At 36.1% G+C, this 26,674-nt stretch overlaps 2 non-coding genes across 2 annotated transcripts; both read right to left on the bottom strand.

Annotated features, from left to right (window-relative positions):
- Window positions 1-7,593: 7,593 nt before the first annotated feature.
- Window positions 7,594-7,700, bottom strand: LOC131182608 (small nucleolar RNA R71). Its single transcript, XR_009150872.1, has one exon. It is a non-coding gene; the product is annotated as a small nucleolar RNA R71 (small nucleolar RNA).
- Window positions 7,701-10,567: 2,867 nt separating this feature from the next.
- Window positions 10,568-10,674, bottom strand: LOC131182582 (small nucleolar RNA R71). Its single transcript, XR_009150846.1, has one exon. It is a non-coding gene; the product is annotated as a small nucleolar RNA R71 (small nucleolar RNA).
- Between the last annotated feature and the right edge of the window lie 16,000 nt (window positions 10,675-26,674).

The following is a 26,674-nucleotide window of genomic DNA, read 5'->3' as shown; positions in this document are numbered from 1 at the left end:
AAGTCACGGCGTGGACCGTTGACTAGCTCTCGGATCATGGGAACCCCGAAAACATTTTTAGGACTTAAATAGACCCTTGTTGAAGAATAAATATCATTAGAAAGATCAAAGAAAAATTAAATAATTAGTACAAAGAAAAGTTAGAAATCGAAAATGCATAAAACCCAGACACTAAAAATCGAACGAATCGAACAGGGGCATTATGGTCATTTGACGTCCCGAAGTGTCTTTTGACCTAAATGTCCATTAAAAATAAATAATATTACACTTAGAAAATAAAATAAAAAATTAATTTGGTGGTACCTAAAGTAAATAGCTAAAATCAAGGGTTTAATGTGGGATTAAATGAAAGTTTAGCTTAAAATATGATTAAAATTGTGAGTGGACCACTAATGCATAAAATAAACATATAATAGGGCAGCTGTAACTCCACTAAATCAGCTGAACTTCATCTTCCTCAAAGTGATCTCAACATTGCCGTGAATGAAGGTGAGAGGAAAAACCATGGCCATTTCTCATGCAAGCTCTCTTAACTCTCCATTTTCAACTCCAATCTCTTAAGTTCCATCATGAAACTTTGTCTACTCATCACAAGGAAGAGTTTGATACTAAATTTGAGAAGTTTAAGCAAGGTTTAACAAACTCCAAGCATAAGGTAAGTTCATAATTTTGAAGATAGCTTTGTTAAGTTTTGTGTGCATGTTATGGGTGTTGGTTTTGTGAAGGAAATTTTGAAGTTTAAATAGTTATTGAGATAGCCATTTTTGGACAGCCATGGGGTCACACATTTGATGATTTATTATGCATATAATTGATGAGAAATAATGTTGATCATGGTAAATTAATAACCTAGTGAATTATTTCATGTTTATATGGTGATTTATGCACTTGGATGGGAATTGGTAACTTTGACATCACTTTGATGTTGAAGGACAAATTTGGGCAGCCTTGGGGACACTTGAATAAATGTGTATATTCATGGGAGTGTTGGCAGAATTGTGGCATTAAGGAATGAAGGATATGTGTATGAAATTATTGTGTAAAGTGTATGTGAGAATTAGTGGTGTTTAGGTGTGTATGTAATGGTATTGAGATATTGTAAATGTGAATTATATTTGGTGTGTTGAGGGTAATGGTAATCTGCCCAAAATAATGTTAATGTAAAGTAGATTATACTGTGGTTAATGTACCAAAACAGATTGGTAGGGAAGTGAACCAAATTGCAAGGTATATGTGTATTTGAAGTGGGGTGTGAAATGCATATTGAGGGCAGTGTACATTTTAGCCCATAACCTGAAATGTGTAACCTCAATTGGTATGAGACCAATTTGAGGTGAAACTAGGCACAAAATGTGCCAACTTTCATTGAGAAACCATACCAAAATTCTGCTTGCAAGTTGATGTGAAAAATGACCAATTCGGATTAGGTACACTTGAGACCTAAAAACTGACCATTTGGGCAGCAGTGAGTATTTAGACCATAACTCACTCAAAACAGGTCCAATTGACCTGAAATTTTAACCATGAATAGTTAAGACCCATACCTACAAGTCTTATGAAGACACCAAAACCCAGAAATGACCAGAAGCAAGTCAAAAAGCTTGCACAAGTTCGGGTCCAAAAACTGGCCGAACCAAAGTTGACCAAATTGACCAAAAAAATGACCTAATTGATGCCATTTGACCAGCAATAGTATAATGACCATAACTTGGTCTACTTAACTCGGATTGACCTGAAATTTTGCCCCGCGTGCAATAAGACCTAGATCTACAAGTTTGTAGTTTCGACTGAGACTCGAAAACCGAGGGAACTAGATCGTCCGGTTAGGTCAAACCAGTGTCCCGGAATCCAGCAATTTGCATTAAAATGCACTAAACAAGGAAATGACTTTGGTAAAACATACCGAACCTAAAACCCTTCGAATATGACATATTAATGACACTAAGACCTAATTTACCTAAAACGCAACGAGGGTCGGTATATTAGGTGATTAAGTGAATAATTGAGTTCAGTGCATTATTTACCAAACACCATCGATAGAGACAATTTAATTTGGTACTGAAACACTTCGGATTGTGTTTCTCGCTTAACAAGGACTCAAAGAAAAGGGAAAGAAATACTGAGTCAGGACCAGGAGACAAATATCAGAGGTTTGTGCACAACAACTATTTCCTTTGAATTATTTTCAATTAAAATAAATTATGACTACTTGTATATTATTGTTTTAAATTGTGGAAATGTACTTGAATGGATATTTATTGCTTGAAAAGTATTGTAAATGATTTGAAATCGTGAGAAACTGTTTGAATGGTATTTGATGGATACTTATTGATTGAAAAACACTGTAAATGGTTTTTGTGGAAATTGAAGTGAATTACGAATTGTGTTGCCATTTTGTGAATGAAATTATAATTTGGAAATTTATTGGATTCTTGGATCATTTGAATAAAATGTTTGGAATTGTTTTGATTCACAATTGGCATGACATCACATTATGTTCCTCCTCCATTAATGGAGTGAGTGTGATTATTCCTCCTCTTTGACTTATTAGTCCGGGGTGAGTATGATTATGTTCCTCCTCTTTGACTTCCCACCGAGGTGAGTATGGATGAGTTCTCATTATATAGCTAGCTTCCTCCCTCATTGATTTCGATTATTGGGGTGAGCATGTCTTGTCGTGGTGTACAACACGGCATATATGGAAAATTTTGTGTCATGACCTAAATTGTGTTATTGATTGGCAACATTGTATTGTTCAATTATTTGATCGAATTGTGTTATTGATTTGCAAAACGATATTATTCAATTATTTGATCGAATTGTGTTATTGATTTGCAAAACGATATTATTCAATTATTTGATCGAATTGTGTTATTGATTTGCAAAACGATATTATTCAATTATTTGATCGAATAGTGTTATTGATTTGCACAACGATATTATTCGATTATTTGATCAATTGTGTTATTGATTTGCAAAAGGTATTATTCGATTATTTGATCAAATTGTGCATGAATTGGCAATACGGTATTCTTAAGCTATTTGACTAAATTGTGTTATTATGAATTTTGATAATTTGTGAATTGGAGTTTAAATTCCTTATGACATTCATTGTCTTGAATTTAACTATGGTTTTAAGTATCCACTATTGATATGATTTATGAATTGTGATTTAAAATTGTATTTGGTTAATGTTGTGCACCATCGAGACATTGTCTCGTGATAGCTTTATTCTTTGCCGCGGTAGAGAGATAGACAGGCGGCAGACTAGGCCGCTAGTACATCCAAATGAGGATTACAGTATAACGAGTATACCAATATTTTGCATTTTGTACTGTAATGTATATTCACTGTATGTATATTTTGTTGTTGGTTTTGAGCAGTTGTAAATCCAAATTGTACATTTGACTTGTAAAATAATTATGAGTGGTTTTGGCTTGTACAAATTGTATTATATTTCTCATATCTCAATCTTTGAAAAACCCATGGATTTGACTTGATAAATTGTTGTGTTGAGAAATGTATTGGAGTTGAGATTTGGAAAATAATTGAAGTGCTTCTTACAGGTTTTCTGAAGAACTGTTTTATCCAAAACACAGATGGCATTCTGCCAAAATTTTTACAGAAATTCCAAATAATTCAAATGAGTTAGTTGTTTCACTTCAGTTCACCAAAGTTTTTAACACCTGTAAATAGTGCTCACCACTGTAAAAGAAGTAAGAAAAGTTTTTAAAATCCCTTGTAGTATATTTAATGGGTTATCAGTAGACGGAGTTGGTAATTCATTAGGTATACTACGGGATCATGTTATGCCTTACAAAGGGGTAGGGTGTGACAAAATCTTTACATACAACCAAGAACCAAGACTTAAGATCTAGGAGCAATCCTTATCAAACATCAAATGAACAATTCCAACCAATCAAGATAGAAAATTTACAGCAAACAGATGAAGAAACTAACACGTAAATCAGCAAGATCCAACAGTCCAACAAAACCCAACAACCAAGAAGAGCATAAAAAACCTCCAAGAATCTCCATATCACCTAAATCACAACAGGAAATAATTAAAGTGCCAAGCTGAATGGATGAAAGAACACCACCAAATAAAATCAAGTTCTTCCATTAGAACACGCAAGAGAAAATTTTCCCTCAAAAATAGAATCAATTACATGGTCTGAATCAAAACTTGCTAAACAAATTTAGCATCAAAATTAAAGGAACTCAACAATTGGAATGGGAATTGTAAATGTAAAACATACCTATTGAAGACACACCCACACAACAATCCTTCCAAATCCACGCTTCGCAACAGGTGAAAGCTTTCAAATCTAGGTTGCGAGAATCTGGAACACTCAATTTTGAATGGAACCCTAAGGACCGATTAACTCTACTCTTATACAACCCTATGAAAGACGTATGTTAAGGCTGCAACATTAGGGAGAAATCAGTTTTGTGTGGAAGTTACTAATTGGAAGGAATTAGGAAACCTTAGAGACAAAAGAAAAATCTCGCTGGAGGGAAATCAAATTCTAAAAGGAAAATATATAATTAATCAACAAGGGCAATATTTTTCCTCGTAAAAGACTTTCAAAAATTGAGAAAATAAATCAATAAAAAAAGTCTATATATAACGACTAAATTTTATTGTTTAACGAGGGAATTTTATAATGGTTGTTAAAATTTTACATAATTACAACCAATTATAGTATTAGTCGTTATTCATATATTATTAACGAGGAAATAATAATTCGGTTGTTAAAATTGGTCGTTAAAAGTAACAATTCTTGTAGTGTTTCCCACCACTTGTACAAAACTTGTATATAGAATCTTCAATCTTGATTGTTCAATGAGAAGTAGTTGAATTTTCTATGCAATTTCTTTTCTTGTTATGGTATAAGAGCAATTCTTTGTCGCTGCTCTCTTGTTCTTGTGAATCTTTGCAATTCTCGCACTGCTCTCTGGTTCTTGTGAATTTTTAGTTTTCTATCTATTTCTTTTCAATCCTTGCTTGCTACTCATGGAAGTTGTGAATCAGTTACTAGATCATTTATCAAATCCATCTAATCCCTATGAGCGAAAATCCTGCACTTGTGTTGGTTTCTTCAGTTCTTACTGGACCAAACTATCACTCTTGGGTGTAAGCCATGACTATGGCTTTGCAATCAAAGAACAAAGTGAGATTCATTAATGGAAACCTTAGAATGCCAGTCAATGATAAGTGCAAAATTTATTAATTTTACTCCCATCACATTTAATATTTATAGGGCATCTTTATGCCTAATTCAGTTGATTAAAGTATAATTATCTATTAGGCATATGTTTAGAGAGTTATTGAAATAATTGTGTTAAATGGAGAAATTTTTAGCTTTTGCATTAATCTGACTCTTTCTGTATTTTTCAGGGTTTTGGTGAAGTTCTAGAGCATAAAAGTGTGGAAGGAAACTTGGAAAGGTCGAAAGATTGAGAAGCGTTGTTGATATAAAATACACGGGTCGTCTAAGCACAACCACAGACCCGTGTAAGATTCTGCCAGAAGAAATCCAGAGAACCGAGGAAGAAACAAAGTACACGGGCCGTGTAAGTTGGCCCGTGTAAATCCTGGAGACTCGTGTAACTTTTTGTGCTAATGCAAGATAGACCCATTCTGCTCTAGTAAGTTACACGGCCCTGGGCCGTGTGGTGATACACAGGCCATATATCCGTCAACAATCAGTTTCCTGATTTTACTTCAGTTGCAGTTTTTGACAGATTGGTCTAGTGATACACGGGCCGTGTATCCTAACCCTAGACCATTTATTATAAATAGAAGAGGTAGCAGCTGACGCAAAGAGACCATTCAGACAACTCCAACACAATTCAACAGCCTCTCTATTCGTCTTTTAGAATTCTTCTTTATTTTTCCTTTATTTTTCTGTAAGCCATGAACATGAGTGGCTAAATTTTTAATTCAGTTTAAGGATTCAAGTTTTTTTGCTTAATTTGTGAGATCAGGTTCTTAATTTAATTTATGTCTTTTTTAATATCTATTGTTTTCTTATTTTATTGTCTTTGATCTATTGAATAATTTGCTAAAAAGGCCTATTAGTTAATTCTTTGATATGATCAATTGCTAGTTCATCTTCATAATCCATAATTGTTGTATAAGATTGAACATAAGTAGTAATTAGGTTTTATTGATTATGATCCCAGTTTTCGATAATAACTAAGGAAACAATAGGGTGAATTAAATGATTTATGCTTCACAAATTGTTGTTCAGCTTAACTACTTCCTATTCTTAAAGCAATTATTAATTTGATGAGGATTGCTTAATACCAATTCAGTTAATAATTAGAGTCAACAAGAGTGCTGGGCTCGAATTGATGAGTATAGAGAAGTCAGGGGTTTACCTCACTGTTTGGTAAATCTACGTTAAGTATTCACTAAGAGATAATTGCTTTTTTTTTTTTTTTGTCTATGATCAAATCAATGCATTGGAAGGAGAATTACCTTGGATTGAAGTTTGTTTAAATTGAGATTTTCATATTTAGTTCTTTAATTTCTGATTACTTCTGACTTTGCGTTACAAACCCCCCCCCCCCCCCCCAAAATCTTTGTTTCATTCATTTTCCATTATAAAAAGTACACGAAATTTTATAATTCAGTCTCTAGGGTTCGACCTGAATTTATCACTTGCTACAGAAAATATTTCATAATTGATAATTTCAGTTAATTTAATTTCTTGTGGATTCGACAGCCATCAAGAATTTTGGCGCCGTTGCCGGGGACTGATATTTATTGGAATTCGTGTTTTTGGTGTTACATATTCTGTTATTAACTTTGTTTTGTGGAGTGTTGTTGTTTTCAGGTTTTCAAAAAAGAAAAATTTACGGTGTTAATATTCATTAAGAATTTTGGTTGAATTTGGAGGGCAGCCTATACCTATTTTAAAAGAAACGACGCTCTGATCAAGACCAATCAATCCACAGGATTTCCTTGGCCCCACCCTCTTGACACCAAATTTCATCATTTTCTAGGGTTTTAAGGCATTTTTCTGTTTTTACTTTGATTTCTTTTTGTTTATGACAAGAACTTCTTAATCTGGTGAGTTGATCTTTGATCCAAAAGTAGAAAAAACATCTAAACAGTTGAGAAAATTGGCTAAGCAGATTTCGAGTACATCTGAACGAGTCTAATCTCCAAGGGAGTTAAGTTAGGATTTGAATTTAGATTCAAATTCTGAAAACGAAACCATGGCTGCTAGGACTTTGAAAGAGTTGGCTGCTCCAAATCTAAACCAACAGCCTTTGTGTATTCAATACCCTGCTTTAAATGTTTCTTTTGAGTTAAAATCTGGACTAATCCATTTGTTGCCTAAGTTTCATGGTCTTGCAAGTGAGGATCCACATAAGCTTTTAAAAGAATTTCAAGTTGTTTGTTCCAGCATGAAACCTCAAGGAGTTTCAGAGGATCAAATCAAGTTTCGAGCTTTTCCCTTCTCACTGGAAGGCAAAGCTAAGGATTGGTTATATTACCTTCCTTTTGGATCTATCAACTCATAGAATGGGATGAAGCAGATATTTCTGGAGAAGTATTTTCGTACATTCTGTGCTACCAACATAAGAAAAGAAATTTGTGGCATCCGGCAATACAATGGAGAGAGTTTGTTTGAGTATTGGGAGAGATTTAAGAAGCAGTGTGCAAGCTGTCCCCATCATCAAATAAGTGAGCAGCTATTGATTCAGTATTTCTATGAGGGACTTCTACCAATGGACCTCAGTATGATAGATGCTGCTAGTGGAGGAGCTTTGGTTGACAAAACACCAGAAGAGGCAAGGATGCTGATTGCTAACATGGCAGCAAATTCTCAGCAGTTTGGAATGAGAATGGATCACACACCTATGAAGGTTAATGAGGTAAGTACATCTAACCTTGAGAAACAAATTTCTGATTTAACTTCTTTGGTGAGGCAGTTGGCTGTAGGGAATATGCAAACTGTTAAGGTATGTGGAATTTGTTCAGGTTCGGGTCATGCTACTGACATGTGTCCTGCGTTACAAAAGGATGAATCAATGCAACATGTTAATGCAGTAGGACATTATGGACAGCCACAACACAGGTATGATCCCTTTTCTAGTACTTATAATCTAGAATGGCGAGATCATCCTAATTTGAGTTATGGGAATCAACCAGTGCAAAACCGATACCAGCAGCAAAGACCACAAGTGAATCAATGATGCATACATTTTGCATAGTCATTTAGGTTTAATTTCATAGCCATTTTATTTTATTATTAGTCATTTTTAGCCAATTTCATTAGTTATTTAGTTAGTTTTTCATAGTTGTCAATTTTGTATTAATTTGTAATTTTTACTTTGTTTTGTAGGAAAAATGGTGTTTTTGAAGGACTGAAGAGAAATTTTGCCATTGAGGAGTGACTTCTACAGCCAAAGATGTCAAAAACAAGTTTTCAAGCTGAAATATGCATTGACCAAATTGTGCATAACTTGCCGCATAAGCTATGCAGATCTGCATAAGGAGAAAAATCACTGTTCTAATACCTGCCGAATGGTGCATAAGGAGAGTGCATGGCTTATGCAGATTCACGCCTCCCTTATGCACTCTCACGGAATTGTGCATAACCTATGCGCCAAGTCATGCAGTTTCGCATAAGTGAACCAAAAACAACCGAAAACTGCATAAGGGACTGCATAAGTTATGCAGTCCACTTATGCAGTCCCACAAAGGTTTCATTAATGAGCTGGCAGAAGATTCCCTCAGAAAATTCCTCCTAGAACACACCATTTTAGGGCTCCATGTCAGAAAATGCTATAAATAGTCCCATTTCCCATTTTAGAAAGGGGGAAGCCAGAAGAAGGAAGACAAGGAAGAGGTGTAGGCAGCAGTTGAAGAGTCACTTTCACCTTCCACACCATTTTCAACCAAGATTTGCAGATTTCTTTCTTTCCTTACATTTTTCCTACACTTCTAGTGTTTAGTTTCTTGTTCCTTAGCTTAGATTAAAGCTTTATTTCCATTTAAACTCAATATATCTTGTAAGCATTATGGATAGTGAGTAGTTTTATTTTGATTCTGGAGTAAGGGTTGTAATATTTGAGATATTTTGTGGATTTTGATTGGGTAATCCATATTTTGTGGTCTTAATGAGTTTTATTCATTTCTTGTGTGCTTAATGACATGCTTAGTGTAGGATCCCATTAAGTAATGTTCTTAATCCATGGTTGAGGCACCGAAAGGAGAAGGCCTTGTGATAGATAATCAAGAAATTGGACTTAATTAACTTAGATCTAGAAATAGACTAAGGATTAAGAGGATTTATAGATTAATTAAAGAACTTAATGGGTCTTAATTAACTCTAACTCCACGAAAGTAGGATTAGATTGATTAAGGCACTCTTTGTCTCACTCGAAAGGGTATTCAAAGGATTTAAGAATTAATCTCCTTAAAACCCGTAAGTTCCACAAGATTGGATAACCAATTTGAAATTCCAAAATAGCTCGAATATGAAATCCCGAACTCCGGAATCGCCTTTTTTATAATTGTTAATTTCTAATCAAATTTAATTGCTTGCCATTTTAAATTTTGCCATATTTCACTTGCTTATTTTAAATTGATGCAATTTTAGTTTAATTAATACATTGTTGGATAGATTATTAATTTTGCACATATAGATTTCATACTCCAATACCCATCAATTTATCTCTTTAATTTCAAAGATAGTTCAATTTAGTCAAATTTTTTATATTAAAAATTCAATCATTAACACAACTCCTCGTGGGAACGATATCTTTTTCTATACTACTTGTACGACCCGTGCACTTGCGGTTGGGCCACATCAAGTTTTTGGCGCCGTTGCCGGGGAGTTATTTGTTTAAGATTGAATTCTTGATTATTTTAGTTGTTTTTAGTTTTATTTTTGTTATCATTTCATTTTGCGTTTGTTTGTTCTTTTTCAGGTACTTTTAATCTTTTATGAGAAGAGCTAGAAGCACAAGTGACACATCCTTATTGTTCAATCCTGAAATTGAGAAATTTTGTAAGGCCAACAAGAAAGAAACCAGAAAAAGAAAAGAAGCTTTGAGAGAAATTGAATTAGAAGAAGTCATGACTGATGAAAGAATTAGAATTGGTGGTAATGCTGGAAATGATCGAAACAATGAAAATGCAGCCCAAGGTGAAGAAGTTGTAAATGCTAATGTGCCTAGGGGAAGTATGATGGATCATGCTTTTCCTCGTTTTGATGACTTGAGAGAGAGCATAGCAAGACCAAGAATTGATGCAAATAGTTACAAGATGGATTTTGGAGTTCTTCAAATGATTCAAAATTCTCAATTTGGGGGACATCCTTCTGAAAATCCACATACACATCTGAAGAAGTTTGCTATGATCTGTGACATGCAAAAACAACCCGGAGTGTCTGATGATGCAGCAAGATTGAAGATATTCCCGTTCTCTTTGAAAGATAGAGCATTGGATTGGCTTGATTCTTTACCTCACAACTCCATTACAAATTGGGAGCAACTCACTGATGCATTTCTTGCATAATATTTTCCACCTGGAAAAACTCAAGAATTGAGGAATCAAATGACAGCTTTTAGACCAAGAGAAGATGAAACTCTCTATGAGTCATGGATGAGATGGAAGGAATTAGAGAGACAATGCCCACATCATGCCATTCCAAAATGGATGATAAATCAGAATTTTTACACAAATGTTACTCCTGCTATCAGAGGGATTATTGATGCTCAAACAGGAGGAGAATTTATTATGAAGCATGAAGATGAAGCTTATGAGCTATTGGAGAAAATTGCAAAGAATACTCATCTTTGGGGTAGTCCAAGAGGACCAGCTCCAACTCAAAAGAGGCAAGCTGCTGGAATGTATGACCTTGATCCATTCAACATGATTAATGCAAAGTTCGATGCACTTACAAATGTTTTGGCTAAGAAGATGGAAGATTTAAGTATGTTGGTTAGTTCATCACCATCATCTGGAAGTTCACAACAAGTTGCTTATGCAGAGGGAACTACCAGCTGTGGAGTAGACTATGGAGAGCAAGCTGCATATGTTGGTAATTATGGAAACAAATAAATGGGGAATCCTTACTCTCAAACTTATAATCCAACTTGGAGGAATCATCCTAACTTTTCATGGGGAAATCAGCAAAGTCAAGTTCCAAATCAGAATTTTCAACCACAATAGCAACAAGGAATCCCATATCAGCAAAATAGGCAACCATTGCCTAATTTTCAGCAGAAAAATATGAATCCTCCACCAAAATAGCAAGAACAAAGTTCCACCACTGAAGTTTTATTGCAACAGATTCTTGCTAAAACTAACTAAGCATGATGAGGAGATGAGAGAGATGAAAGCAAGGCTAGAACAGATGCAGAGACATAACAGAATGCTGGAAAATCAGATTGCACAACAAGCATCTTCCTCAAGTACCAAGTCTTTTGGAAAACTTCCAAGTCAACCAGAAAACCCAAGAGAGCAGTGTCAAGCTATTACTTTAAGAAGTGGGAAAGTTGTAAATAATGAGAAGAGTGAAAATAGTGAGAAGAGAGAAAATGAGAAAGAAACTTATGAGGGTGAAAAACAAGAAAATGAAAAACAAGAGAGTGCAGAAAAATGTAAAGAGAAAATTGAAGAGAAGGAAGAGAAGTATGTACCTCCAGAGCCTTACAAGCCACAACTTCCCTTTCCACAAAGATTTCAAAAAGCCAAGCTTGATAAGCAATTTGGGAAGTTCTTAGAGGTTTTGAAGAAGCTATACATAAATGTGCCTTTTGTTGATGCTTTTCACAAATGCCCTCTTATGCAAAATTCTTGAAAGAAATTCTCTCAAATAAGAGGAGACTTGAAAACCATGAAACTGTAGCTTTCACAGAAGAATGTAGTGCCATCCTCCAAAGGAAACTTCCTCCAAAGCTCAAGGATCCAGGGAGTTTTTCAATTCCATGCCACATTGGGGAATCATGTTCTACAAAAGCTTTATGTGATTTAGGGGCTAGTGTTAGCCTTATGCCCCTTTCCATTTATGAGAAGCTCAATATGGGAGATCTTAAGCCAACCCACATTTCTCTTCAGTTAGCTGACAGATCAATTAAGTATCCTGAAGGGATTTTGGAGAACGTGCCTCTGAAGGTTGGGAAGTTTTATATACCTGTTGACTTTGTTATCTTGGACATGGAGGAGGATTCTAATATTCCAATTATCTTGGGAAGACCCTTTCTAGCTACAGCAGGAGCATTGATTGATGTTAAGGGAGAAAAATTGACTCATAGAGTTGGTGAAGATCAATTGGTTTTCAATATTAATAACACTATGAAGAAGCATCATTCTGAAGCTGATACTTGCTTAAGAGTTGATATCATTGATGAGCTGGTTGAAGAACACTTCAGAAAGAAATATCCAGAAGATCCACTTGAAAATTATTTGGTTCATGGAGGAGGCATAGACTATGATAACCCTTATGTGACTGCATATGCTCAACATTTAGAGGGAAGTCCACCATTCATTTCTGCTCTAGTTTTTCAACTCACACAAAAGGAAAAAGTCGAATCTAAGCAACCATCATTCAAGGAAGAAGATGCACCTAAGGTAGAACTTAAGCAACTTCCTTCTCAGCTCAGGTATGAATTTCTTAGCACTAATAACACTTATCCAGTAATTGTAAATGCAAATTTAAGTACCTTAGAGGCTGATAAGTTGTTAAGAGTGTTGAGGCAATTTAGGAAAGTTTTAGGATACACCATAGATGACATTAAGGGAATAAGCCCACACTTTTGCATGCACAGAATTATTTTGGAAGAAAATTTTAAGCCATCTATTGAACATCAGAGGAGGCTGAACCCAAATATGAAAGAAGTTGTTAAAAAGGAAATTTTAAAGTTGCTTGATGCAGGGATCATATATCCTATCTCAGACAGTACTTGGGTGAGCCCAGTACATGTTGTCCCAAAAAAGGGTGGAATGACAGTTGTCAAAAATGAAAATAATGAATTAATTCCCACAAGAACAGTGACTAGTTGGCGAATGTGCATAGATTACAGAAAATTAAATATAGCCACTAGAAAAGATCATTTTCCACTTCCCTTCATTGATCAAATGTTAGAAAGATTGGCTAGGCATTCTTATTTTTGCTATTTAGATGGATACTCAGGTTTTTTTCAAATCCCTATCCATCCAAATGATCAAGAGAAAACCACTTTCACTTGTCCATATGGAACCTTTGCTTATAGGAGGATGCCATTTGGGTTGTGTAATGCACCAGCCACTTTTCAAAGGTGCATGATGGTAATCTTCTCAGATTTCATTGAAGATATAATAGAGGTTTTTATGGATGACTTTTCTGTTTATGGATCTTCATTTGACATATGCTTGGCTAACCTTTCTAAAGTTTTGCAGCGATGTGCAGATACTGATCTTGTGTTAAACTGGGAAAAGTGTCATTTCATGGTTCAGGAAGGGATAGTGCTTGGACATTTGGTATCTAACAAAGGAATAGAGGTTGATAAAGCCAAGGTTGAAGTGATAGAGAAGATGGCTCCTCCTACCAATGTCAAGGGAATTCGAAGTTTTCTAGGACATGCCGGGTTCTACAGATGCTTTATCAAGGATTTTTCTAAAATAGCTAAACCTTTGTCTAATTTGTTAAGTAATGACACACCATTTGTATTTGACCAAGAGTGTTTGGATGCCTTTTGCAGGTTGAAGCAAGCTCTTATCACTGCACCAATCATGCAACCACCTGATTGGAGCCTACCTTTTGAAATTATGTGTGATGCTAGCAACTATGCAATTGGAGCTGTTCTTGGTCAAAGAAAGGACAAAAAGGCTTATGCTATTTATTATGCTAGTAGAACACTGGATGAGGCTCAAACAAATTATGCAACAACTGAAAAGGAATTTTTAGCAATTGTCTTTGCATTGGAAAAGTTCAGACCTTACATTATTGACTCAAAGGTGGTTATATTTTCATATCATGCAGCCATCAGGTATTTACTCCGTAAAAAGGAGGCTAAACCTAGGCTCATTAGGTGGATTCTGATGCTACAAGAGTTTGATTTGGAGATTAGAAATAAGAAGGGAGCTGAAAATGTAGTTGCTGATAATCTGAGTAGGCTGAAATTGGATGATGAAGAATTGGATGAAATCCCTATTGATGAGTTTTTCTTGGATGAACAACTTTTCTCTCTTGTTGCTAAACTACCTTGGTATGCAGACTTTGTGAATTATCTATCTTGTGGAGTTTTACCTCTAGGTATGACATGGCAACAAAAGAAAAAGTTTTTACATGAGGTAAAATTTTATAGATGGGATGATCCTTTACTCTTTAGGAGATGCTGTGATGGTTTAATAAGGAGATGTATTCCTGATGAGGAGACACAGAGTATTATGCATCATTGCCATGCTTCTGATTATGGAGGACATTTTGGAATCTCTAAAACAGCTAGTAAAATTTTGTAAGCTGGTTTCTTTTGGCCAAATCTTTTTAAGGATGTGAGGAAATTTGTGTTGGAATGTGATAAATGTCAAAGGAGTGGAAACTTGTCAAAAAGAGATCAAATGCCCCTAAATGGTATTCTTGAAGTAGAATTATTTGATGTCTGGGGAATCGATTTTATGGGGTCATTTCCTCCTTCATTTGGTAATAAATACATTCTAGTTGGAGTTGACTATGTGTCAAAATGGGTGGAAGCTATTACAACTCCAACTAATGATGCTAGAGTGGTAGTGAAATTCTTGAAGAAATTTGTTTTGAGTAGATTTGGAGCTCCTAGGGCTGTAATTAGTGATGGTGGTTCCCATTTTTGTAATAAGCAATTTGAGAGCTTAATGAGGAAGTATGGTGTAGTGCACAAGATAGCTACCCCATACCATCCTCAAACTTCAGGACAAGTTGAAATTTCTAACAGAGAACTCAAGCATATTTTGGAGAAAACAGTGAACAATTCTCGGAAAGATTGGTCTATCAAACTAGATGATGCTTTATGGGCATATAGGACTGCTTACAAAACCCCTATAGGAACTACTCCATTTAGGTTGGTGTATGGTAAGTCTTGTCACTTACTTGTGGAGCTAGAACATAGAGCATATTGGGCCATTCAGACCTTGAATTTTGATCTTAAGCAAGCTGGTGAGAAAAGGTTATTGCAACTTAATGAGCTTGAAGAATTGAGGATGGATGCTTATGAAAGTACCCGTATTTACAAAGAAAGAACCAAAGTTTGGCATGATAAGCATCTTAGAAAAAAAGAATTCAAAGAGGGTGATCTAGTTTTATTGTTCAACTCAAGATTGAAATTGTTCCCTGGAAAACTTAAATCAAGGTGGACTGATCCATATAGAGTTTCTAAGGTTCTCCCTTATGGAGCAATTGAAATTTGGAGTGAAAAATCTAGGAATTTTAAGGTCAATGGGCATAAATTGAAACATTACATAACTGGAGACCCAATAAAGGGAGCAAGCTGTTATAAGCTCTCCAATCCCTCACCTCTTTTCACTGAAATGCATGAAAAGTCCAGCTAAGGACTATAAATTAGCCCTCTTGGGAGGCATCCCAAGTCCTTTTATTTTGCTTTTGCTGATTTACTTTTATTTTCATTGCTTTTGTTTTTATCTTAAATCTCCCCAAATTCAATTTTTGACATTGTTGAATCTTGTCCCTTGTAGATGTATTTCAATGGAGGAAGGTTGGTGAACTGCTGGGGAATGATTCTTAACCTAAAAATTTTGTCCTTAAACTCTCCCAAAATTTATTGATTTTTGCTGCATAACCTGTGCAGGTCTGCTACCTAGTTTATGCAGAGAGGAAGAAGAAATTCTGCAGCAAAGAGGGTGTCTGCAGCAGATGACTTATGTTCTTGGTGAGGTTGGGTGTGTAACTTTTAAGTATATGTGCTTTTAATGTTAATATGGTGGTAAGTGGATCATCTTTGTAGTTTTGAGCTTATTTGGGTTGTGGAATTCAAGGTGGACATATTGCATTTTCTTGGTAAAACTTGGAGAGTTCATTTCATCATTTGTGGATAGATGCAACTTTATGCAGGTTTTATTGAGTTTTTATTGTACTAAATGTTGATTTGCAGAATTTGAGTCAAAATGGCATGGTTCACAAAGGCCTTTTATGCAAGATCCATTTCTACAAGCTTGTGTGATGAAATTTTGATGGACTTTGTATATATATTGATGTGTTTTTGGTGAAAATTTCTCATGGTTTATGCTTCATCGAATTATATTTCTTCATTCTAGGGTATTTTTCATACTTGCAAATTATTTTCAGTTGTAATCTCATTCTTGTTGAATTGTGCATAAGTAACTGTATAGCTTATGCAGCTTTTAGATCACAAATTTTGCCATTTTCTCACCCTGCTAAAAACTGCATAAGAATGTGCATAGCTTATGCAATCCTGCATAACCACAATTCTTGCCATTTTTCATCTCTATTGCAAAGTGCATAAGAAGAGTGCATAACTTATGCAATTCTGCATAGCCTCATTTTGTCAAATTTCATATCTGTCAAAACTTGCATAAGTGAGTGCATGACTTATGCACGTTTGCATGACTTTAAATTCTACATTTTCTCTCTCTACCGAGACCTGCATAAGCAAGGTGCATAGCCTATGCACTTCTGCATGATCGAGCACCCCAAAAACCAAAATCAACTGAGAGGTGCATAAGCAAGGTGCATAGCTTATGCACAACTGCATAACCACCAACCCCAAATTCCAAAACCTGCCGAGAGGTGCATAAGCAGAGTGCATGACTTATGCACTTCTGCATAACCACAAATCCTGCATTTTCTCTCTCCACCGAAATCTGCATAAGAGGAGTGCATAGCTTATGCACAACTGCATGACCACTTTTCCTAAAAATTAAAACCTGCCGAGAGGTGCATAAGAGGAGTGCATGACTTATGCACTTCCGCATGACCAAACTTCCAAAAAACCAAAACATGCCGACAGGTGCATAAGCAGAGTGCATAGCCTATGCACTTCTGCCTGACCTCACATTCTGAACTCCAAGACTTGCCGAGAGGTGCATAAGCAATGTGCATAAGCTATGCACATTCACTTTCCCCTTATGCAGTTTTATAAGTCCAGTTTAAAACTTCTTTTCGGCAATATTTTTTTTTTCCCACCTCCACCTCCCGATAGCCTTGCTCACTCCTTTTCCCCCCACGACCTTAATTCCGGCATACCCCTTCTTCTCCACTCATCTTTCCACCGCATTAACCCTAGTTACCATCTACATCTTTCATCATCTCCCTCACCTCCTCCATCCTCACTATCGGGAACCAATGGAGTCGCCTCCCCATTCCCCTCAAACTTCTCCTCTCCAGGTTTCGCCATTGTCAATGCGGCCTCCCAACCCTGATTCCCCTCCACAAGAGACACCTCCACCACCTCCCACAACCACCTACAAGCGGAAAATTAGGTTAAAATCTACGAGACCCATTGCTTCTGCACCACCTCTCTCAAAGCGTAAAGAACCACCCACCCCATTTTCAGAACCACCACCCAAAAACCCCAAAACTTCAGCCTCCACACAAGCCAAATCACCCTCTTCCAGCAAAAAGCAAACGTCAGCAGCCTCACTGGTATCAAAACTACCTTGGCCTCTTCCTGATGCAGTTCAAAAGGCAGCCCTTAAGAGACTTAAGGACAGGAGGGTGCAACCCACTAGGTATATTTCTGTAGATTCTCTACAGTCACTTAGTTTATTTGATAATGTGGTTGCCTATCTTGATGGTATGGGTTGGATGGAATTCGTGCATAAGCAAGAGATAGTTTATCCAGCTTTAGTTTTGGAATTTATTTCCTCATTCTCTGCCACCCTGAAATTGCATGATGTAGATTTTAAGCCAACTATGAAATTTAGATGTTTGGGGCAAAATAGAGAGTTATCATTGGACCAATTTCATAGCATTTTTGGTTTTGCAATTGATGGGCTATTTAGAGTGCCATATACAGGGGTAGAGGTAGCAAACAAGGGTATTTGGAATGCTGCTCAATTTTGGAGAATTATCACAAACTAACCTCAGACTTTTTCTACTGGCAGATCAAAAACCTCTCAAATACTTGACCCTGCACTTAGGTTTATTCATAGGCTGATTGCTAGCACTATCTTGGGCAGAGGGACTAGTTCTAGTGCTGTGGGAAAATCTGAATTATTCATGTTATGGTGTGCTTTTCACAAGGTCAAGGTTTCTCCTGGTTATTTCTTTTGTGAGCATGTGTTGCATATTGCCACTAAATCCATAGGTGACATTGTCTTGGGTGGGCTCATAACTGTAATAGCCAAGCATTTTGGTTTTAATCCTGAAGAGCACCCAATACCAGCACTTGTAGACACCTTATATTTTGATGCTGCACACCTATCCAAAACAGGATTCAGTTTGCCACATTCTGACATTACACAACCAGCAGCAGAAACTGAACCCACTGCACAACCAGAAGCCCAACCTGTCCCACCAGTCCCTCAGCATTCTGTTAATCCTACACCACCCTCTCAGCCTGCACAGGACACCCCAGCAGCTTCTGCACAGCCCACACCTCCTACAGCTGAACCGTCCTCATCCATAGCCCCTCCTGCATTCAACACTAAAGCCTTATTCACCTATCTTGAAAGGCTTAATGATGATATATACTTTGTGGATAGGAAGCTTGACACTAGTCTTGATACCCTCAAGGATCGTCATGATCACCTATTTGACCTTGTCATGGAAACTAGAGATAAGCAGAAAGAATTGAAGGAGATGATGAAGCAGCTCATGATCTTTCTGGGAATGCCACCTCCACCTCCATCACCTCCTCCAGCACCATCATTTCGACAGCAACCAGTAGCAACCAGCCCCTTAGCAACATCTTTGGACAAGGGCAAAACAATAGAACTAGATTAGTTTCTGTTTTACTTTTGTTCAAACTTGTAGGACCTTTTCTTTGTAAATATGTTCAAACAATTGTAGTTTGTTTTGAATTATGTTTGTTTGTTTTGAATTAGTTTGTTTTGAATTCTGTTTTTCTTAAAGTTTTATTGGATAGCTATTACATTAGTTTTCTTTGATTTTCATTGCACTTATTGCCCTTTTTGTGCATATTTGTCCATACTCTGTCTATATTTGCATGCTTCTACTGGTGGTTGCAAATTTGTCCTTGCTCAGCATCATGCAGCAGCTTTTGAATATACTGCACAGGCTGTGAATTCCCTTATGCAAATATTTTGCATAGCCTGTGCAGCCCTTTTATGCCACTTATGCAGAACTGCACAGGCTATAATCCCCTTATGCAAATGTCCTGCATAGCCTGTGCAGCCCTTATTGCCACTCATGCAGAACCGCACGGCTTATGCACCCTACTTATGCACCTGTTCTGGACAGCACTTTATTCTACATAACCTGTGCAGCTACTTATGCATTCCCATTATCTCTTGAATTCTCATCTGCTCTATACCAGGTAACCTTTTCTTTTGCTCTTAACATTTCACAATTCCTGGTAATTACTATTTGCTTTGAGTTTTGATAATGCATTGCTTGAGACATTGAGGGCAATGTCTAATTTTGAGTTTGGGGGTGCACATTTTGATTTTTGCTTCATTTTTCACATTTTGAGTATAAGAGCATCTCATCCCATTCCATTTACATATATTGTAAATATTTTACATATACATCCTTACATACATATACATAACACATTTACACATAAATTATACATCACTTAGAAATTGTACACATTGCACACAAATAGACAAATAGATTTCCTCCATTTAGTTAATGCATTACTCATTTTTAGGAATCATGCATCATGCATTAAAATCTCTTGCCAAATCCCTTGAGTATTGAAAATGTGCCTATGAGAGTGATTTGACTTACCTTTAGTTGGGTTTGTGGATTGAAAGTTTCCTAAGAGGTGCAAGGTTTTAAAGTGTCTATCCCTTGCCTATATCTTCTTAGCCAAAAAGCCACCCAACTAGTCCTTTAGAGATTGGAATGTTTAGAGGGAGTTATTGGATATAAGGTAGTCAAATGATGTCTCACCAATCCTAGAACAAATTTTCTAAACCTTTCAAGGCGAAATACCAGCTTGTACTTGAAAAGAGAGATGATTAGGCATTCTTTGATTTAAACCTTCTCATTTTAAGCCTTTGCCCCTTTTCCTAATTAAATTGACCCTTGAAAACCCCTTTGAGCCTTTTTGTCCCTAATTTTTCTTAAAACCCTTATTACTACCTAGCCAATGAACCAAACACTCCAACCTTTTTCATGAGAATAATTATTTACAACATTAGGTACATATATATATATATATATATATATATATATATATAAAATAAAAAAAAAGGAAAGAAAAGAAAAAAAATACAATAAAAGGGAGAAGAAATGCTTGTCATCTTGTTAAAGTGCTAGTATATGTGCTTTTCACCATTGTCATTCAAAATGAAAGAAATCCACCCAAAGTATTAAAAGAAATGAGTTTGGGGGTGGCAAATTTTAGGGACAATCATCAAAAGAAAATGCAAGATACAAGTTTAAAGAATCAAAATGTCCCTCCATTTTTATGTGTTTTGTAAACTATGCTAGCACTTGACAATCCTCATTGTGTATTTCTCTCCCCCATATATATATATATATATATATAAAAAGAAAAAAAAATATAATAAAATAAGAAGTGTACCTTATGTTTCAAAAATTGAAAATATTCTCATGCTTTGAATCCTTTTTACCCATCTTTCTTCTTAGCCTCATTTTGAACCCCAAGGCCTCATTACATCCCTAAAAAGACCTTTGATCTCGTGATAGTACTTGCTACATTAGTGGAGATAGGAGTAGGGAATTTGCCTATGGGATTGGAAAAATTATCTATTCATTCATTCAATTCCATCATTCTATATAGAGACACTTTGGTTATTGATTGTCCTAGAATTCCTTTTGAGCATGACTCTCTCTTTTGATTGGTTGGTTTGGGGATTTTGAATGATAATTGACTTGAAGGCTAGCGGTGAAAGCTTGGATAAGCATTAAATTCTTTGCATTTTGAAGGATGGGTATATGGATTGCTGGTATGGCTGAAGGTGTGTTAAGTTACTTTAATAGGTGATTTTCATAGCTCTTTGGATAAGGCACCCCTAAAAAAATTTTTGCATCACATTTTAAAGTTTGCTTGAGGACAAGCAAAAGCTTGAGTTTTGGGGTATTTGATGCATACATTTTGCATAGTCATTTAGGTCTAATTTCATAGCCATTTTATTTTATTATTAGTCATTTTTAGCCAATTTCATTAGTTATTTAGTTAGTTTTTCATAGTTGTCAATTTTGCATTAATTTGTAATTTTTACTTTGTTTTGTAGGAAAAATGGTGTTTTTGAAGGACTGAAGAGAAATTTTGCCATTGAGGAGTGACTTCTACAGCCAAAGATGTCAAAAACAAGTTTTCAAGCTGAAATATGTATTGACCAAATTGTGCATAACTTGCCGCATAAGCTATGCAGATCTGCATAAGGAGAAAAATCACTGTTCTAATACCTGTCAAATGGTGCATAAGGAGAGTGCATGGCTTATGCAGATTCACGCCTACCTTATGCACTCTCACGGAATTGTGCATAACCTATGCGCCAAGTCATGCAGTTTCGCATAAGTGAACGAGCTTAGAAAAGCGCATAAGGGACTGCATAAGTTATGCAGTCCACTTATGCAGTCCCATAAAGGTTTCATTAATGAGCTGGCAGAAGATTCCCTCAGAAAATTCCTCCTAGAACACACCATTTTAGGGCTCCATGTCAGAAAATGCTATAAATAGTCCCATTTCCCATTTTAGAAAGGGGGAAGCAAGAAGGAGGAAGACAAGGAAGAGGTGTAGGCAGCAGCTGAAGAGTCACTTTCACCTTCCACACCATTTTCAACCAAGATTTGCAGATTTCTTTCTTTCCTTACATTTTTCCTACACTTCTAGTGTTTAGTTTCTTGTTCCTTAGCTTAGATTAAAGCTTTATTTCCATTTAAACTCAATATATCTTGTAAGCATTATGGATAGTGAGTAGTTTTATTTTGATTCTGGAGTAAGGGTTGTAATATTTGAGATATTTTGTGGATTTTGATTGGGTAATCCATATTTTGTGGTCTTAATGAGTTTTATTCATTTCTTGTGTGCTTAATGACATGCTTAGTGTAGGATCCCATTAAGTAATGTTCTTAATCCATGGTTGAGGCACCGAAAGGAGAAGGCCTTGTGATAGATAATCAAGAAATTGGACTTAATTAACTTAGATCTAGAAATAGACTAAGGATTAAGAGGATTTATAGATTAATTAAAGAACTTAATGGGTCTTAATTAACTCTAACTCCACGAAAGTAGGATTAGATTGATTAAGGCACTCTTTGTCTCACTCGAAAGGGTATTCAAAGGATTTAAGAATTAATCTCCTTAAAACCCGTAAGTTCCACAAGATTGGATAACCAATTTGAAATCCCAAAATAGCTCGAATATGAAATCCCGAACTCCGGAATCGCCTTTTTATAATTGTTAATTTCTAATCAAATTTAATTGCTTGCCATTTTAAATTTTGCCATATTTCACTTGCTTATTTTAAATTGATGCAATTTTAGTTTAATTGATACATTGTTGGATAGATTATTAATTTTGCACATATAGATTTCATACTCCAATACCCATCAATTTATCTCTTTAATTTCAAAGATAGTTCAATTTAGTCAAATTTTTTATATCATAAATTCAATCATTAACACAACTCCTCGTGGGAACGATATCTTTTTCTATACTACTTGTACGACCCGTGCACTTGCGGTTGGGCCACATCAATCAACCACCTCCACCTCCACCTCCACCTCCCTCAAATCCAGGTATGTCACTTGATGAAATTGTTAAGGCTTTGGCTAACAATACCTAACAGTTTCAACAGGCAACCAGAAATAGCATTCAAAACATAGAGAAGCAAATTGGTTAGTTAGCCTCATCTGTGAGTAAGCTGGAAGCTTAAGGTTTTGGAAAGCTTCCATCACAAAAAGTCATGAACCCCAGAGAAAATGCAAGTGCAATATTATTGCGGAGTGGGAAAGAAGTTGATAATCAGACTCCACATGAGTCAATGAAAAAGAAGAAGCAAAGAGAAAAAGAGTCTGAAGTTCTTGAAGTTGAGGTAAATACTAAACCTAACTTGAATAAGGTTAATAATTCTGTTCTTCCTCCATTCCCATGCAGATTGGCCAAGACGAAGAAAGAAGAACAAGAGAAAGAAATTTTGGAGACCTTCAGGAAGGTAGAGGTGAATATACCTTTACTTGATGCGATCAAACAAGTTCCCAAGTATGCTAAATTCCTTAAGGAATTATGCACTACAAAGCGCAAGTCGAGGAATAATGAGAAGATCAGTGTGGGGGAAAATGTGTCAGCATTTATTCAGCAAAAATTACCCCCTAAGTGTAAGGATCCAGGTTCGTTTTCTATTCCCTGCAGAATAGGTGATTCTAAATTTGAACGTGCAATGGTAGATTTAGGAGCATATATTAATGTTATGTCAAATTCAGTTTTTCAAACTTTAAATTTGGGTCCTTTGAAAGAAAGCAGTGTCATTATTCAGTTAGCTGATCGTTCTAATGCTTACCCATTGGGAGTAGTTAAGGATGTGTTGGTGCAGGTTGGAGAATTGATTTTTCCTGCAGATTTTTACATTCTGGATATGGAGGATAGTGTTCCCACATCAAAGTCAGCTTTGATTTTGTTTGGAAGACCTTTCCTAAAAACTGCCAAGACAAAAATTGATATGGATGATGGTACCTTAACTATGGAGTTTGATGGAGATACTGTCAAATTTAACATCTTTGATGCCATGAAGTATCCTGCTGATGATCATTCTATCTTTTCTATTGATGTTATTGATACAATTGTGCAAGATGCTTTTGAGTTAAGCATGGAGGATGAGTTAGAAGTGGTGATTAGTTAAGGAATTCAAGAAATCAGTACCAATCCACCATTAAGTGTAGAGGTTCAAGAGGCAATAATGGCATTGCAGTCATTACCTACTATTCAAAAAAGGTATGGAGTGTCAAAGATTGACTTACCTGTATCTCACATAAAATTGTTACCTTTGTTGTGCAGGCACCAGTCCTTGAACTCAAGCTTTTACCTGAGCATTTGAAGTATGTTTACTTGGGAGACAATGAGACACTTCCAATTATCATCTCAAGTAATTTAACAAAGATTCAAGAAGACAGATTGATTAGAGTTCTAAGAATACACAAGGAAGCAATTGGATGGACAATAGCTGACATCAAAGGTATAAGTCCATCAGTGTGCATGCATAGGATTTTACTGGAGGATGAGGCTAACCGAGTAGAGAAGCTCAAAGGAGATTGAACCCACAGATGATGGCGGTTGTGAAGAAGGAGATTTTAAAGCTACTGGATGCAGGAGTTATTTACCCAATTTTAGACAGCAAATGGGTAAGTCCAGTCCAAGTAGTGCCAAAAAAATCAGGAGTCACTGTGATAGCAAATCAAGATAATGAACTTGTTCCAACAAGGATTCAGAGTGGATGGAAAATGTGCATAGACTACCACAAGCTGAATTCAACAACAAAGAAGGACCACTTCCCACTGCCATTCATTGATCAGATACTTGAGCGGTTAGCAGGTAAGTCTTATTTCTGCTTTCTCGATGGCTTTTCTGGATATAACCAAATTGTGATTGTACCGGAGGATCAAGAGAAGACTACCTTCAGTTGTCCTTTCGAAACTTTTGCTTTTAGAAGGATGCCCTTCAGCTTTGTAATGCACCTACCACATTTCAGAGATGCATGATGAGCATATTTTCAGATTATATTGATACTTGCATTGAGGTGTTCATGGATGATTTTACTGTGTATGGTGATTCATTTGATGCATGTTTACATCATTTAACTTATGTTCTCGAGAGATGCATTGAGAAAAATCTTGTTTTGAATTATGAAAAGTGTCATTTCATAGTGGAACAGGGGATTGTTTTGGGTCATGTTATCTCTAGTAGGGGTATTGAGGTGGATAAGTCTAAAATTGATCTAATTGTGAACTTACCCTATCCCACAACTGTGAGAGAAGTATGCTCTTTTCTTGGTCATGTAGGTTTCTATCACAGGTTCATTAAGGATTTCTCTAAGATAGCATTGCCTTTGTCTAGAATCTTGCAAAAAGATGTTCCTTTTGAGTTCAGTGAAGAGTGCAAGGAGGCTTTTGACAATTTGAAATCTGCATTGACATCACCCCCTATTATCCAAGCTCCTGATTGGACTATACCGTTTGAAATTATGTGTGATGCGAGTAATTATGCAGTGGGAGCAGTTTTAGGGCAACGTGTTGGGAAGCTCTTTCATGTGATTTATTATGCATCTAGAAAACTCAATTCAGCTCAGCACAATTACTCTACGATCGAAAAAGAGTTTTTGGCTATAGTTTTTGCTGTAGATAAATTTCGGTCATATTTGCTTGGTTCTAAAATAATTATCTTCTCTAATCATGCAGCGTTAAAGTATCTCTTGGCAAAGAAGGAAGCAAAACCAAGGTTGATTAGGTGGATCCTTCTGCTGCAAGAATTGGATCTTCAAATCAAGGATAAGAAAGGAGCTGAGAACGTGGTAGCAGATCATTTGAGCAGGTTAGTGACACAAGAAGATCCACTTCCTTTGCAGGAATTTTTTCCTGATGAGCAATTATTTAAATTGTAAGGTATGATCCTTCAGTATGCGGATTTGGTGAATTATTTGGTTACTAAGATTGTGCCTTTTGATTTGAGTAGAGCTAAGAAAGGAAATTGAAAAGTGAGGCTAAGTATTATATGTGGAATGAACCATATTTGTGGAAATTTTGTTCAGATCAAATTATTAGGAGATGTGTTCCTGATAATGACATTCAATCTTTTCTTGCTTTTTGTCATGCCTATGCATGTGGAGGTCATTTTGGACCCAAGAGAATAGGTAGAAAAATATTATATTGTGGTTTTTACTGGCCCACTATATTTCGTGATTCATATTTGATTTGCAAAAATTGTGAACAATGTCAAAGAACAGGAAGTTTAACCCATAGGAATGTGATGATTAAGAATCCAATTCTTGTTTGTGAGATTTTTTATGTGTGGGGTATTGATTTTATGGGTCCATTTCCTTCTTCTTTTAGCTTTGTTTATATATTACTTGCTGTTGATTATGTTTCGAAATGGGTGGAAGCCAAAGCCACTAGGGCTAATGATTCTAAAGCTGTCGTAGGTTTTATCAAGTCAAACATTTTTAGCAAGTTTGGAGTTCCTAAAGCTTTAATCAGTGACTGGGGCACACATTTTTGTAATAGAACTATTGAGGCACTGTTGAGGAGATATGGTGTTTTCCATAGAATATCTACAGCTTATCATCCTCAAACAAGTGGGCAAGCAGAGGTGTCTAATAAAGAGATCAAGTCTATTTTAGAAAAAACAGTGAAGCCAAATAAAAAAGATTGGAGCCTTAGACTTGATGATGCATTGTGGGCTTATAAGACTGCTTATAAGACACCCATAGGTATGTCCCCCTTTAGATTGGTATTTGGTAAGTTGTGTCACCTTCCTGTTGAGTTAGAACATAAGGCTTATTGGGCTGTTAGACAATGTAATTTGGATTTGGATACTGCTGGTGTGGAAAAAAAATTACAATTGC

The sequence above is a fragment of the Hevea brasiliensis genome, chromosome 8, assembly GCF_030052815.1.
Source record: "Hevea brasiliensis isolate MT/VB/25A 57/8 chromosome 8, ASM3005281v1, whole genome shotgun sequence".
NCBI lineage: Eukaryota > Viridiplantae > Streptophyta > Magnoliopsida > Malpighiales > Euphorbiaceae > Hevea > Hevea brasiliensis.
This window is presented reverse-complemented; position numbering and strand designations above follow the sequence as displayed.